General features: G+C 50.2%; 1 long non-coding RNA gene across 1 annotated transcript in view; it reads right to left on the bottom strand.

Annotated features, from left to right (window-relative positions):
- The window catches only part of LOC132009703 (uncharacterized), a 43,774-nt gene that overhangs the window by 15,852 nt on the left and 14,366 nt on the right, over positions 1-13,556 (bottom strand). Inside the window, exons 3-4 of the long non-coding RNA XR_009402042.1 lie at positions 4,354-4,418; positions 3,897-3,980 (exon numbers count right to left, since the gene is read on the bottom strand). This is a non-coding gene — a long non-coding RNA (uncharacterized LOC132009703). The remainder of the gene's footprint in view (positions 1-3,896; positions 3,981-4,353; positions 4,419-13,556) is intronic.

Raw genomic sequence — 13,556 nt, 5'->3', positions numbered from 1 at the left:
GTCTTAGACATGTAGTTCTCAAACTCTAGCCCCTCAGGTACAAAGAAGAATCAAAAGAGGTGCAGAGTTGCTAACAGATAGTTGAGCATTCCCAAAAAGGTGGACCATGGAGACGGGTGGCCGGAAGGGTTTGGGACCCAGCGACGTGCTGGCAAGGAGGATTCCGAGTGATCGTGGGCCATGGGGTGGACCCCCCCACTCCACGCAGGCAAGACAGATCCCTTGTTCCATGAGGCCATTCCTTCCCAGGCATCTCTTGGATTGTGTTCCTCCCTATAAAGCAGCAAAAATTAGATGACAGTGTGAAGCCTGAGTGATAAAGGGGGTGGCTCAGTCCATGGAGCATGAGACTCTTGATCTCAGGGATGTGAATTTGAGCCCCATGTTGGATGTCGAGATTACTTAAAAATAAATTCTTAAAAAAAAAAAAAGTAAAAAATGGAGTCGTATTCACTGAGCTAAAGAAATGAGCTATCAAGCTACAAGAAGACATAGAGGAAGCTTAAATGCATATTGCTGAGTGAAAGAAGCCAGTCTAAAAAAGCTACGCACTGTAGGATTCCAACTATATGACATTCTGGAAAAAGCAAACTATAGAGATAGTCAAAAGAACCAGTGTTGCGGGGTGGGGGCCTCGGGGGCACGTGCAGAGGGAGGACTAGTTGGACCACAGGGGATTTTTAAGGTGGCAAAACTATTCTATGATACTGAAATGGTGGATCCATGAACTCTTGCCGTTGTCAAAACCCATAGAACATGCAACACTGAGTGTGAACCCTGACACAGGGAGTGGACTGAACTGATACTGGGTCATCTGCTGTAACAAATTGTCACACGAATGTAAGATGTTAATGACAGGAGAAATTGGAGAGGTATATAGAACCTGTCTGCACCGCCTGTACAATTTTCCTGTAAACCTAAAACTGCTTCAACATTTATAATCTAGGGCCACCGGGGTGGCTCAGTTGGTTAAGCGACCAGCTGGCCATGATCTCAAGATCGTGATCTCAGGTCGTGATCTCAGGGTGGTGATATCGAGCCCCTCGTGTGGCTCTGCACATTTTTTCTCCTTCTCCCTCTGTCCCTCTGCCTCCTCTCAAAAAACTATATATATATATATAGTATATACATATATATATATGTATGTATTTGTTTGATTTAAAAAACCAAAGCACCGGCTCCTTGGGGCTGGATCATGCTCCAGTCAGCAGGTAGTCTCTGATAAACAGAGGTAATTGATTTCTGGAGCTGCACAGGTGCTCTAAGCATGAGCTCCCAGCCCCTACGGCTGGCAGCCATGAACCTCACACTTCTGGCAGACCAGGGAACTAGCCTGGGTTGCTTCCCCTGTCAACCTGGAGAATCTGTTTCCAGGGTCTGGGACTCCCTCACCAAGAACCATCTCAGGCTCTCCTGGATTAGTAAGCCATGGGGCCTCAGTTTCACTATCCATAAGTGGGCATGTAATATGTAATAGTTAGCATAGGCTCAGTTATGCTACGTAACAAGCAAGCCTGGGTTGCTGAGCTAGAAGAGGCTGTGTTTCCGGGTTCCAGACATGCTGCTTTCCCGCAGTCTGGGGAGTGGGGCTCCTGAAAGACACACGGTTATGATACAGCAGGCCCAGGTTTGCAGCAGGTCAGCATGGCCGTAACAGAGTCTCTCAGCCACAGAAGCAGCCAACACACCAATGCTGACACTTCTGCAAACACGGCTGCCAGACGCCTGGCCCCTGCCTGGAGCCAAATGCTTTTCTGTCCTTCTCTCCTCCCTGCCCCACATTTCCTTTGGAGCTGGAGGTTAATAAACTCATCACTGATGAGCAGGGAACACGTCTGCAGAGGTTTTAATTACAGCAGAAAATTGGCCCAATTGGTATTTAATGTAGAGTAAGTGTCGAGTTAACTGGTCAGGGCAGGACAAGCTGAGGTTTGCATGGAGGTGTCCTGAGCCCTGCCTGGATGGTTTTCCCTGAGAGCCTCGAAGGGCAGGGGCTGCTGTAGTGTTGGCTCTCCCGGGGCTGCTGCCACACTTCAGAGATCCTGGGGGAGAAGAGGAAGCAGCCTGAGGTGAAGGGGTTAGAAGACATTTCTGAAAGCTCAGCTCAGGGCTCTGCTCTCTGGCCTCTTGGCTTTTCTCCTTTGCAATGTCTGACCTCCTTCTCTTCCAGGCAGCCTTGGAGAGAGTGCTGGTGCTTGTGTGGACAGGGTGTAGGAGGAGCAGGAGAATGGCATGGAGGGGAATTGGTTGGGGGTGGGGCAAAGTGGAGCTGCCAGGAGCTAAACTGTTTTTTAAAGATTTTATTTATTTATTTATTTGACACAGAGAGAGAGCACAAGCAGGGAAAGAGGCAGAGGGAGAAGCAGTCTCCTGATCAGCAAGGAGCCCAATGTGGGGCTCGATCCCAGGACCCTGAGATCATGACCTGAGCTGAAGACAGATGCTTAACTGACTGACCTACCCAGGTGCCCCGGAACTAAACTTTCTAAGTAAGGTGTGGGAGAGGAGAAAGTGCCCCGCTTCTCCCACCTTGCCTCTCGTATCTGCCCCAGGGGAGCTAACAGAGGAACCTTTTTGGAGAGCCTGTGCTTAAGATAGAAAAAAACCCCAAAGCCCCAAACAATAGGAGGCAACAGGCTAACAGAAGCCAGGTTCACCCAGAATCCATTACAAGTGTCACTACAATTTTCCATATGTTCCAGGAGCCCTCAGGATGACTGCATCCTGTCCAGAGAGACTGTATAGATATAAAAGCATAATTTCTGGAATCAAACTGCCCAGATTCGAACTCTGACTAGCTGGATGACTTAAGGCAAGCGACTTAACCTGTGTCTCAGTTTTCTCATCTGTAAAATGGGGGTGTAATTTCTAATGGTGAGGCTAGGTGAGGCTGCAGAAACAAAAGAAACTCAGCATCTCAGTGACTGAAAATCACAAGGTTTATTTCTCACTCATGCTTCATGTCTGTTTTGGGTCATCACAGGGAGGCTCTTTTTATCATGGTCACTGGTGGAGCAGTCACACTCCGGAACATTCTAGAACATTGCTTCCGGTCATACCAAAAGGAAATAAGAGCTTTGGAAGGTCATGCACAGGCAACTAAATGCTCTAGTTGGGAAAGACAGGTGTCAGTTCCACTCACAACTCATTGGTTAGAACCAGTCAGGTGACCTCCTCCACAAGGAGGGCAGGAAGCACAGTTCTTGGCCAGCAGCACTGATGGGCCTCCTACTTACAGGTTGTCATAAAAATTAAGTGAGGTGGGGCACCTGGATGGCTCAGTGGGTTAAACCTCTGCCTTCTGGCGCAGGTCATGATCTCAGGGTCCTGGGATCAAGCCCCGCATCGGGCTCTGCTCAGTGGGGAGCCTGCTTCCTCCTCCTCTCTTTCTCTCTGCCTGCCTCTCCACCTACTTGAGATTGAAATTAAGTGAGTTAATAAATGGGAAATGCTTAGAACAGTGCCTGGCATACAGCAAACACTCTTTCCAGGTTCCTGATTTTGTGTTTTACCAGGAAATGTGACCTCACCCAGGTCTCTGATGCTGATGGAGCAGGATTGAGATGGACCAGTGGCTGCCTGAAGATGTGCTCCAGGTGTGTGCCAGGGACATCCAACCACCACGAGGCACCGATCAGGGCACACCCGTGCCTGACCCTGAACTCAGACAAGACCACAGAGTTCCCCCATGCATTCCAGGGAGGGAGATGAGAGCTGGAGCCTGCCCAGACCCTCCAACAGGCAGCCCCCACCTCCAGAGACCTACCTTATGCCCGCGCCATGCATGCCACTCCAGGTGAGGACAAGTGCTCATGGCAGCTTCAGCGAGCAGCCCGGACCTCCAGAAGGTAGGAGGTCCTACCACCTGCTGCTGCCCCTCACCGTTCTTCACTTACCTGTTGGTTGATGACCTTTCCTCTTGGTCGGAAGGAGCACTCCCTCAGAGGAGTTCTTGACCCAGAGACGGTGACAAGTAACACCTGTGAGGAAACAGACCCCCAGAGCCATAGTCCCTTGCTCAGTGTCTCCCAGCAAAAAGTCATAGAGGCAGGATTCAAACCCAGGCTGGCCTCTGTTCCGAGAGTTAAAACATGTCACCATGCTTCCTCTTGGAGTCCACGTCTGCATCCCCTCTCCTCTACTAGCTCCCCACAAGTCCCACCAGCCTCCCTTCTGGACCCCGCCCCGCAGAACCAGGCAGCTCGGGAACCCCTGGTTTCCCCACCATCCAACCAGAGCTCATTTCAAAGGTGGAAACCGAGGCCTCTCAGACAACCAGGGAGACAATGGACATCGCCCAAGGGCAGGAAAAGCGCAGGCAACTCCAGGTAAAGCCAGGTGCCCTTCACAGACCCTAATCATCCCAGAAGAGCTCAGCCAGGCCCGCACCAGGAGGCTTCTTCCAGCAGCTTTGGCTTCTGCAAGGAGAGGGGAGAAGAAAAGCAGTGCCCTTTGCCAGCTCCCCAAACATCCTCCAGCGCCCCCCAAACCCACATGGGGACAGTGGGGGGCTGCGGCTGCCCAGGAGGGGCCTATTCCCAGCTTCCTCAGCCAGAGGTGGATTCCCAGACTGTGGGGAGCAGGGGGCGGGGTCCTGGCGCCCTGGCTGGCAGAGGGAAAAAAAGTGCCAGCGTGCCCCACCTCCACCTGGGGGACCTCCCCGCGCGTACATATTGCGCTGTCCATCCTCTGCTATGATGGGCAGAGATGGCCCCCAAAGTGCTCTGGCTTCCCTCATTCGCTGCAAGCTAAGCCCTGCCTGGGGCCTCCCTGCCCAGCAGGGGCAGAAAAGGCGAATTAAGGAGGATTTAGAGACCCGCCCGCCAGCTGAGAGATTAGATGAGATCAATATACAGAGGGCCGGGTGAGATCCCGCTGAGGGGCTCCTTAAGACCCGTGACCCTGAGAGGTAATTAACAGGCTTGCTGGGGTCAGCCAGACCCCTCACCCCCACCTCTACCCTATTCAGCAGCCCCCATGAAGCCCAGGCTGGGGTCCTGGCTCCCTCTTAGTCCTCCGCACCAGCCCTGCACAGGTTCAAAATCAGGGTCCTCCCCCAGTCACCTCCCCCGGGAGCCTGGAGGGATCACTGTCTAGTCTCTGTCCCCCTTGGAGCGCTTGCCACCTGCCGGAAGCTGTCTAAAGCTTTATAGAGCTCCCTGATTTTTCGCCACAATTCTAGAAGGCACGATGCTATCATGATGAGGTCTACTCTGCAGATGGAGAAATGGAGGCAGAGGGGGGGTGAGGGAGCTTGTCTAAGGTCACACCCCAAGTAACCATGCACCTGGGATTCAAATCCAGTCATTTGGGGTTCAGAGCTTGAGCCCCTAACCTTCTGGACTAGTCTTCTGCCCTTCCCCTCACTCCCCTCCCCTACACAACTGGCTTTAACCCCTAAACAAGGCAAGACCAACAACCTCAACATATTGTCCCCCAGGCATTTTTCCAACACCTTTAACCACTGGGACCTCAACGGAGCAGCCAAATGCAAGAGAAAACTCTATGACCTGAAGCACATGACACAAAGTCTGTACATCAATGAAAGCATGTGACCAGAAGGTGTATAAGCTCCAGAAAGAGGGGGGATCCCATTATTTCTTGTCTCGAGGAACCTAACACCTGGCATGTGGTGGGTGGTCAATATATTTTTGTGGAATTGAATTGAACTGATGGTCATGGTCTTTACCTACAGCCCCTTTGCTCCTAGTTTAGACACAATAACAACTGGCCGGGTTACTCAGGCTAGACAAACCAGCAGTGCTGAAGGCAAAGAGTGGGAAGAAATCTTGCCTCCAGCGCTCCCTAGCCCTGCCTGCCTGCTTCCTTCTGTAAAATGGGTTATTGTGAGGGTTACAGAAAATTGTTAACAAACGTCTAGCATGGTGCCTGGTACCTAGCGAGTACTAGATAAACATTAACTTGAATTTTTTACGGGCTAGCAGAAAAACTATAAAAATAGACATAAGACCTCAAAAAAAAAAAAAAAAGCCAAAAAAAGGAAGGCTGAGATCCTGTTATTTATAGAAAGCCTGGAAGGGGATTTGAAGAGCTACCTGTAACCCTGATGTATGTGATAAGAGCTGGTATTATCAATCCTGGACATTTGCACCTCCCAGCAAGCCGAGGAAGTGGGTACTACGACTACTGCATTTATAGATGAAGAAGCAGAAGCTCAGTGAGGTTAAGAAACTTCACCAAGATCACACAGCATGTAGCAGCCAGGCTGGGACCCAGACCCGGCTCTGTGTGACCTCAAAGTCCTGCCCCAAGAAAGACTAGAAGAATAAACACGTGAAGATCAACGGAGATATCCTCAAGGCTGGAAATGTGGGAGATGGCTTTTGCCTCTCCGTGCGCTCTGAGTGTTTCCTGCCTGTGCTAGTAACAATAATAATAAAGCTAAATATTTTAAAATTCTTTCTAAATATAACCCTTTAGGTAAGAGGAAAAGCTCAAAAGGAAAAAAACCCATTGTGGTTAGGGTCCCCAAGGGAAGCACTCTGTTAAGTAGGTGACTTGCGGTCTGTTATAGGAATGAGAGAAGCTATAGTATAAGGGTGTGTGGGCCCCTGTGAGGCTGGGGAGCCATTACCACCCCAAGGAGCTGTGGTCCCACTCAGGTGAGTGGCCAGCTTGCAGGACAGGCTCAGAGCTAACCCCACTCCCCACCTGCTCTCCATCTTCAACCAGAGCCTCCTTTTGGCTGAAGCTGAGGAAGCCAGAAAACCAGGGAGCCCCCATCCGCCCCAGCACCCCAGGGAAGGGTGGAAGAGGGTGAAAGTTCAATCTTTTTTTTTTTTTTTTTTTTTTTCCGTGGAGGAGAGGAGGGGCATAGGGAGAGGGAGAGAAAGACTCTCCATGCTGGGGGTCGATCCCACAACCATGAGATCATGACCTGAGCCAAAATCAAAAGTCAGACACTTAACTCACTGAGCCACCCAGGCACCCCAATGAAGCGTCAATCTTGAAGGCCACATGGGAACCACCTTATCCTCCCCTCCTTAATGTAGAATTCAGAACCGGGGAGCTCTTCCACTGGTGGAAACCCCTTTTGGAGAAATATTTATTCTTCTGCATAAGATGGTACAGACAAGGACTTTGGCAAGAACAAAAACCTGGTAACAATCTAAGATCTAGCTGTGGGGAATGATCAATTATTAAGTGAATTATGGCCCCTACTATGGGAAACGAGACCAGAAAAAAAAAAAAAAGGGGCGGTGCAAAAAAGCACCCAAATCTATTGTGATGATAGTGTGCATTGAATTGTGCCCTCTCCCCGCCAAAAAAAAGGACGCCCAAGTCCAAACCCCAGTACGTGCGAACGGGGCCTTATTTGGAAATAAAGTCTTTGCAGATGCAGTGATGTATGGCTTTCAAGTTGAGATCACTCTGGATTTTAGAGTGAGCCCCAAGCTCAGAGACTGGGGTCCTTACACAAGAAAGGAAAGGGGGTTTGGAGAAACACAGAGAAGAAGGTCAAGAAATGCCAGGAACCCCCAGAAGCTGGAAGAGGCCAGGAAGGATTCTCCCCTAGAGCCTTCCCTGGGAGTGTGGCCCTCTTAACACCTTGATTTCCGACTTCTGGCCTCGTTCTGGCCACGTTCCTATTGCTTTAAGTCCCCCAGTTTATGGCCGTGTGGTGCAGCCCTCAAAAGATACACGTATCAGGAGTACAGTGATACAAGCAACTTTCATAACAATGTGTGCAGTATGATTCAATCCATGTCAAGACTGCTGGAAAGCAGGAAGTAGCATTGTGGTCAATGGCCTGCCGACTGCCCTGGGGCCATCTGGAGTCGCCTGAGGCTTTAGTGGACAGTTTCCACACAGGCTTACAGCGGGACACCCCAAGCAGCCACATCCCCACCTGGGAGACTTCTCTTAGGTGTGGGCAGTGCTGTTACTGGCCCCAGGAGCAGCCCTCAGTCAGGGAGGCATGGGAGCTGGTGGATATGCCCCAACTCGGTGTGTGTGTGGGGGGGGGGGGGGGGCAACGCAGATGCACAATCAACACCCAGCTGTTCCCAGCGGGAATGAGCCCCAGGTGTCCACAGGGGTCACCTGCGCACTAATGCCCCACCCTGTTAGTTTCCTACCTTCCCTGTTGTATTAATTATCTAATCCTGCTTAACAAATTACCCAAATTCAGTGGCTTAAGATGATGATCATTTATTATCTCTCATATTTCTGCGAATCAGGAATTCAGACAGGACACAGGGGAACTGCATGTCTCTGCTCCCCAGTGTCTGAGACACCTCAGCTTCAAGCCTCAAAGACGAGGGCTGGAGTCCTCTGAAGGGGACGACTCCTTGCACGATACGTGGCTGATGCGGGCTGTTGCCGGAGGACCTAACTAGGACTGTTGTCTGTAACACCCACATGTGGCCCCTCACGGGATCTGGGCTTCCGTACAACATGGCTGGATGCCAAGGGCAAGCACTGAGAAAAAGAAAGGAGGAGGAGGAGGAGAAAACAAAGCAAACTGGGCAGAGCCAGGTGGTAGCCATCCTGCCTTCTGGGACCCAGCCTCTGAAACCTGTCAGAATCACTTTCTTTACACTCCATTGGTCGGAGAAGTCACAAACCCCACCCCGATTCAAGGAGAGGCGCACAGACCCCGCCTCTTGTGGGAGGAGCACGTTGTAGAAAGAGCCTGTACCAGGTGATAAAAATGAGGGGTGGCCATCTTGGAAATCACAACCTGCCTTTCCTTTTTGACTTCACCAATCCCCTACCGCTGTTTCTGGGATCACCTCCCAGACCCACAACTTACCCCCAAATCTTTGCTTATCTCAGAGTCGTTGTCTTCGAGGGAACTCAGATTAAGACATCGCGCGAAGACTGTATTTATACAGGTGGGTATAGTATAGGTGTATGTAAATATTTAGGAAAAGATCTGTAAGGATATACCCCAAACAGACAACAGTGGGTCCTCTAATGAGGAAACGGGGATGGGGGACAGGAGGGTTCATCTGTAATACGTGCATTTTTTTCCCCGAGGAGGGATTTCCTACATCCCTTGTAGAACATAACAGACGGAGGGGCAGGATCAGGAAGCACTCATGACTTATCGCCGACCATAACACTGTCCTTGAAGCAGCTATGACTCTCTTAACACACACGGGGGCCAGGAAGATAGGACATAGAGGACATCCTCTCTGCACCCTCAGCAGGGAACCACCAGCCCATATGACAGCTGAGTGGAGAGCTTGGGGTGGCTCAAGGGTGCAGGACTTCTGGGATCCTGAAGAATGCCCTCTCTATAAAAGTACTCAAGCCTCTGTTACCTAATCTATGAAATGGGTATGACAATGATCATCCCGCAAAGCTGCTTGTGAGGATTACATACATTATTACACAGGAGAGTGACTGGCACAGGACCTGGCATCTAAATACAGCAACAGATGTATTGAGTAACAGCCGTAGTCTGGAAGTTGTTTTCAGTGCTTTTCAGGGGTGAGTCCTCATGAGTCCTGATAATAAGCTATGAACCAGGAGCTATGATTGTCTTGATTTGGTAAAAGAGGAACCAGAAAGGTTAAGGAGTGGGTCAAGGCCACACAGTAAGGTTTCCAGACCCTCCACCTGTCTTTTGACTCCAAATGCAATGCTCCCTCTACCCATCACCCCGCACTTCCTCTGGGGGGTGGGGTGGACAATAATGAATAAGCAAACAGGAAAAAATGCTAGAAAAAGACTGTTTTCTTGGCCTTTTAAAGGACTAGGAGGACTAGTATAACCCAGGGAGCAGATACCCCTCCCTTTTCCATCCTTAACCACTGTCTGGGTTCCACACAGAACCTCCTCTCATAACCAGGGCTTTGGGACAAAGCTGGTAGGAGCAAGGATCTCCTTCAAGATCAGAGGCAGGGGGCTCCCCCTCCCCCGACTCCCATTTCATTTTAAAGGGGGGGAAAGCTCCCCATGCAATAAGGCTGAGCAGCAGGTTCCTGGGGGCCTTGCAGCCCTGTTGTCATAGCAACCAGACTCACTAGCAGTTTCTGATACAGGAGGTGGCTGGGCCCACAGCTTGGGCTGGAGGGGATGAAGGGGTAGGAAGGAGACCTCAAGGGCACCCCCTTGTCCTGAGACTGGACCACCCATATCCGGTGCCAGAGGAGGCTAGGAGTCCACATCACCCCGGAGACACAGGGAGGGGCGCCACTACCCTTGAACTTCCATCCTGAATCTGGGGCAGCTGCTTACATTTTCCAACTTTTGTCCACCCTGGAACACTATTGTGAAGCCTCAGAGGAGGAACACATCAGGTTTCACACTGCCTGTGGTCCATACACAGCTCTAGGGGACATTTTCTTTTGTGTTTCCTTCTTCCCTTCTTCACCCTTGACTGAGGTATTACTCGGGTAAGGTGAACTGCACAGATCATAAGTTTCAGCTCAATGGATTTGCATGCATGTATATACCTGTGTATCCACCACCCAAACCAAGAGAGAATATGTCCATCCCTCCAGAAAACACCCTCATGCCCATTCCTGAAGTCCATATCCCCCAATCTGACTTTGTCATCATAGATGAGTTTTGTTTGTCCTTAAATTTCATATAAATGCAACCATACTGCGTGCCCTCTTCTGTCTGGTGTCTCTGACTTAACATTGAACCTGTGGGACGCATCCTTACCATTATTAGTATTAGTACCCTGTCCTTTTTCTTTGTTGTGTAATATTCCATTGCGAGACTGTGCCACAATTGGCTTATTTATTCTACTGTTGATGGATATTTGGCTTGTTAACAGATTGGTTTTGAGATAAGCTGCCATGAACATTCTTGTATGTGAACACAGTGTACATTTCTATTGGGTAAGTACCCAGGAGTGCACCGGCTGGGTCACTGGGCAGGTGTGTGTGCATTTTTAGGAGACACCATCAAAGAGTTTTCCTAAATAGAGTGACTAGAGCATTTTACATTCTCATCAGCAGTGTATGAAAGTGCCGGGATGCCTGACTGGCTCAGTCGGAAGAGCATGCAACTCTTGATCTCAGGGTCCTGAGTTCAAGCCCCACATTGGGTGTAGAGATTACTAAACAAAAATAAAAATGAGTTTAAAAAAAAAAAGTTCCAGAACACCTGGCTGGCTTAGGCAGTAGAGCATGACTCTTAACCTCAGGTTCATGAGTTCAAGGCCCATGTGGGCATGGAGCCTACTTTAAAAAAAAAAAAAAAAAAAGCTCCAGTTGTCCACATCCTTGCTAACACTTGGTACCATCAGTCTGTTTCACTTTAGCCATTCCAGTCGGTTGTGTTGTGGTATTTCATTGTTTTATATGCATTTTTCTGATGACTGATGGCATTCAGCATCTTCTCATGTGCGTATTTTCTACTTTGATACTCTGTTTTGCTAGCTGTTTGAGTCTCCTATCATTTTATACATTTGGTTGTCTTTTCCTTACTGATTTGTAGGAGCTCTTTATATATAATGGACGTGCATCCTTTGTCAGAAACTATTACAAATATCTTCCTTCTGGGAGAATATTTCCTACGCCAAATTATCTCCCTAAGTTCTGGATGGAGAGCCACGAGAGTAAATAACCACAGATTATTATTTTTCCTGTTCCTTCTTCATGAAGAAGACAGGTGCCCTGACTTATTGAATGCCCGTGACAAACCAAGAACTTTCCATCCATTATATCCTTAAATCATTACAACATTCTTATTTAATTCACTTATTCAACCTATATTTGAAAATCTAATAGATGCCAGGTATTGTGGGACACACAGAATAAAAATCAGGGTCTAAAAAGAGACTGTGTTCCAGTGGGGAATGGTGAGGCAGATTGTAACCTGCAGACAAATAATCAAGGCCGTATCAGAGTGGGGAAAGTGCCAGAGAGGTGGAGGATAGAGAGTGACTGGGGGTGGTTGGAAGAGTCCCAGGAATGAAGTGACATGGAGCTGGGGCGTGAAGAAGGTGGTAGAGCTAACCAAGTGAGATCTAGGGGGGGGGAGGGTGTTGTAGGAAGGGGAACAGTCAGTGCAAAGGCTCCATGAAGCTGGGGTGCAGAAAGCTATGGGGAGAGGGATCCCTGGGGAGAGGGATCCCGAAGAGGCCAAGTGAGGGATTTGAATCGAATCTAAGAGCCATGGGGATGGATTGCAGTGTTCTGAACAGAATGACATCCTGAACTTCTTGCCTTTCCGAAGACCCCTCTGGGCACCTGCAAAGACTGAGAGGAGGAGCCCAGGGCAGAAGCAGTGATAATCCAGATACAAGAGGGGGGCAGGACTAGGGCGAGGACCATAGAAGTGGGAAGAAGTGGGTGATGTGTGGGGGATATTTTCTTTTCTTTGAATGAAGTATTACATGGATAAAATGAACTGCACAGATCTTAAGTTTCAGCTCAGTGAGCTTTGTGCATGTATATACCTGTGTATCCACCACCCATACCGAGACAGAGTATGTCCGTCCCTCCAGAAAATGCCCTCACGCCCATTCCTGGAAGTCTATATCCCCCAGTCTGACTTTGTCATCATAGATGAGTTTGCCTGTCCTTGAAATTCGTATAAATGCAACCAAAGCGCATGCCCCCTTCTGTCTGGTGTCTTTCACATAACAGTGAACCTGTGGGAGAACCATGCTTCAGGTTCCAGTTGAAGATGGTTATTATCATCCTCAACTTAGAGGGAATGGAGTCTCAGAGAGGTCAAGTGACTTGCCCAAGGTCACACATCCAAGAAATGAGGAAAGGGCAAGAAAATCCAAGTCTGACTTTTCAGTTATATGAAAGATACCATGTTGTGTGTGGCATGGCCTTAGAAAACCTAGAGATAGGTTTCCAGAAGGTGGGGGACAACTTGGTGAGGGGGGTACAGCCGATCCCCCAAATCTACCTGTCTCTGTGGTGGTCCCTATTTGCTCTACGCTGCAGGGCAGGCACGTGGCAAGCTGCAAATTGAACTGAGATCCAATGTGGCATGAGGTGTCCCAAACTAGCCTGGGCCCTGTATATCCAGGGGGACCCATTCAGAGATGACAAGGATCCATGGGCCTTAGGAAAGCCAGTAAGCCCTGGTTGGTGGTTGAGTATCTGTGTGTGTGGTGGTGGGGGGGGGGGGGGGGGGGGGGGGGGGGTGGGGGGCCCCGGCGGCCAGCCCCATTAGCCCCCCCGCCTTTACCCCAGATTTATGTGTGTATATTCCCCCCCCCCCCCCCCATCGCTCCAGCATCTCCCCTGGCTGCAAACCCGACTCCCCCGGAAACAGCCGCGGAGCCGCCTGCCACCGGGCCATTAGCACGCAAGGAGGGGGGTGTGGGGGGAGCGAGCAGTCAGCAGGGAAGGGAGAAGGGGGGGCGGGAGAGAACGAGGAAAGAGGAGGGAGGCGGGAACTGGAAAGGATGGGAGTTCGGTGGCAAGATGGGAGAGCTGAGAGGAAGGAAACTGGGCGGGGAGGGGTTAGGGGGGCCCAGGAGGCTGTTTGGGGGGAAACACGCGGCCCATCGGATTTGGCCGCAGAGAGCGGGCCCAGGGGCAGCCCAGACTGACGAGGGACTCCGCTGGGCGCCCTCGGTCCAGGAGTTACTCCAAAGCCTCGCTCCC

This window comes from Mustela nigripes, chromosome 2 (genome assembly GCF_022355385.1).
Source record: "Mustela nigripes isolate SB6536 chromosome 2, MUSNIG.SB6536, whole genome shotgun sequence".
Classification (NCBI taxonomy): Eukaryota; Metazoa; Chordata; class Mammalia; order Carnivora; family Mustelidae; genus Mustela; species Mustela nigripes.
This window is presented reverse-complemented; position numbering and strand designations above follow the sequence as displayed.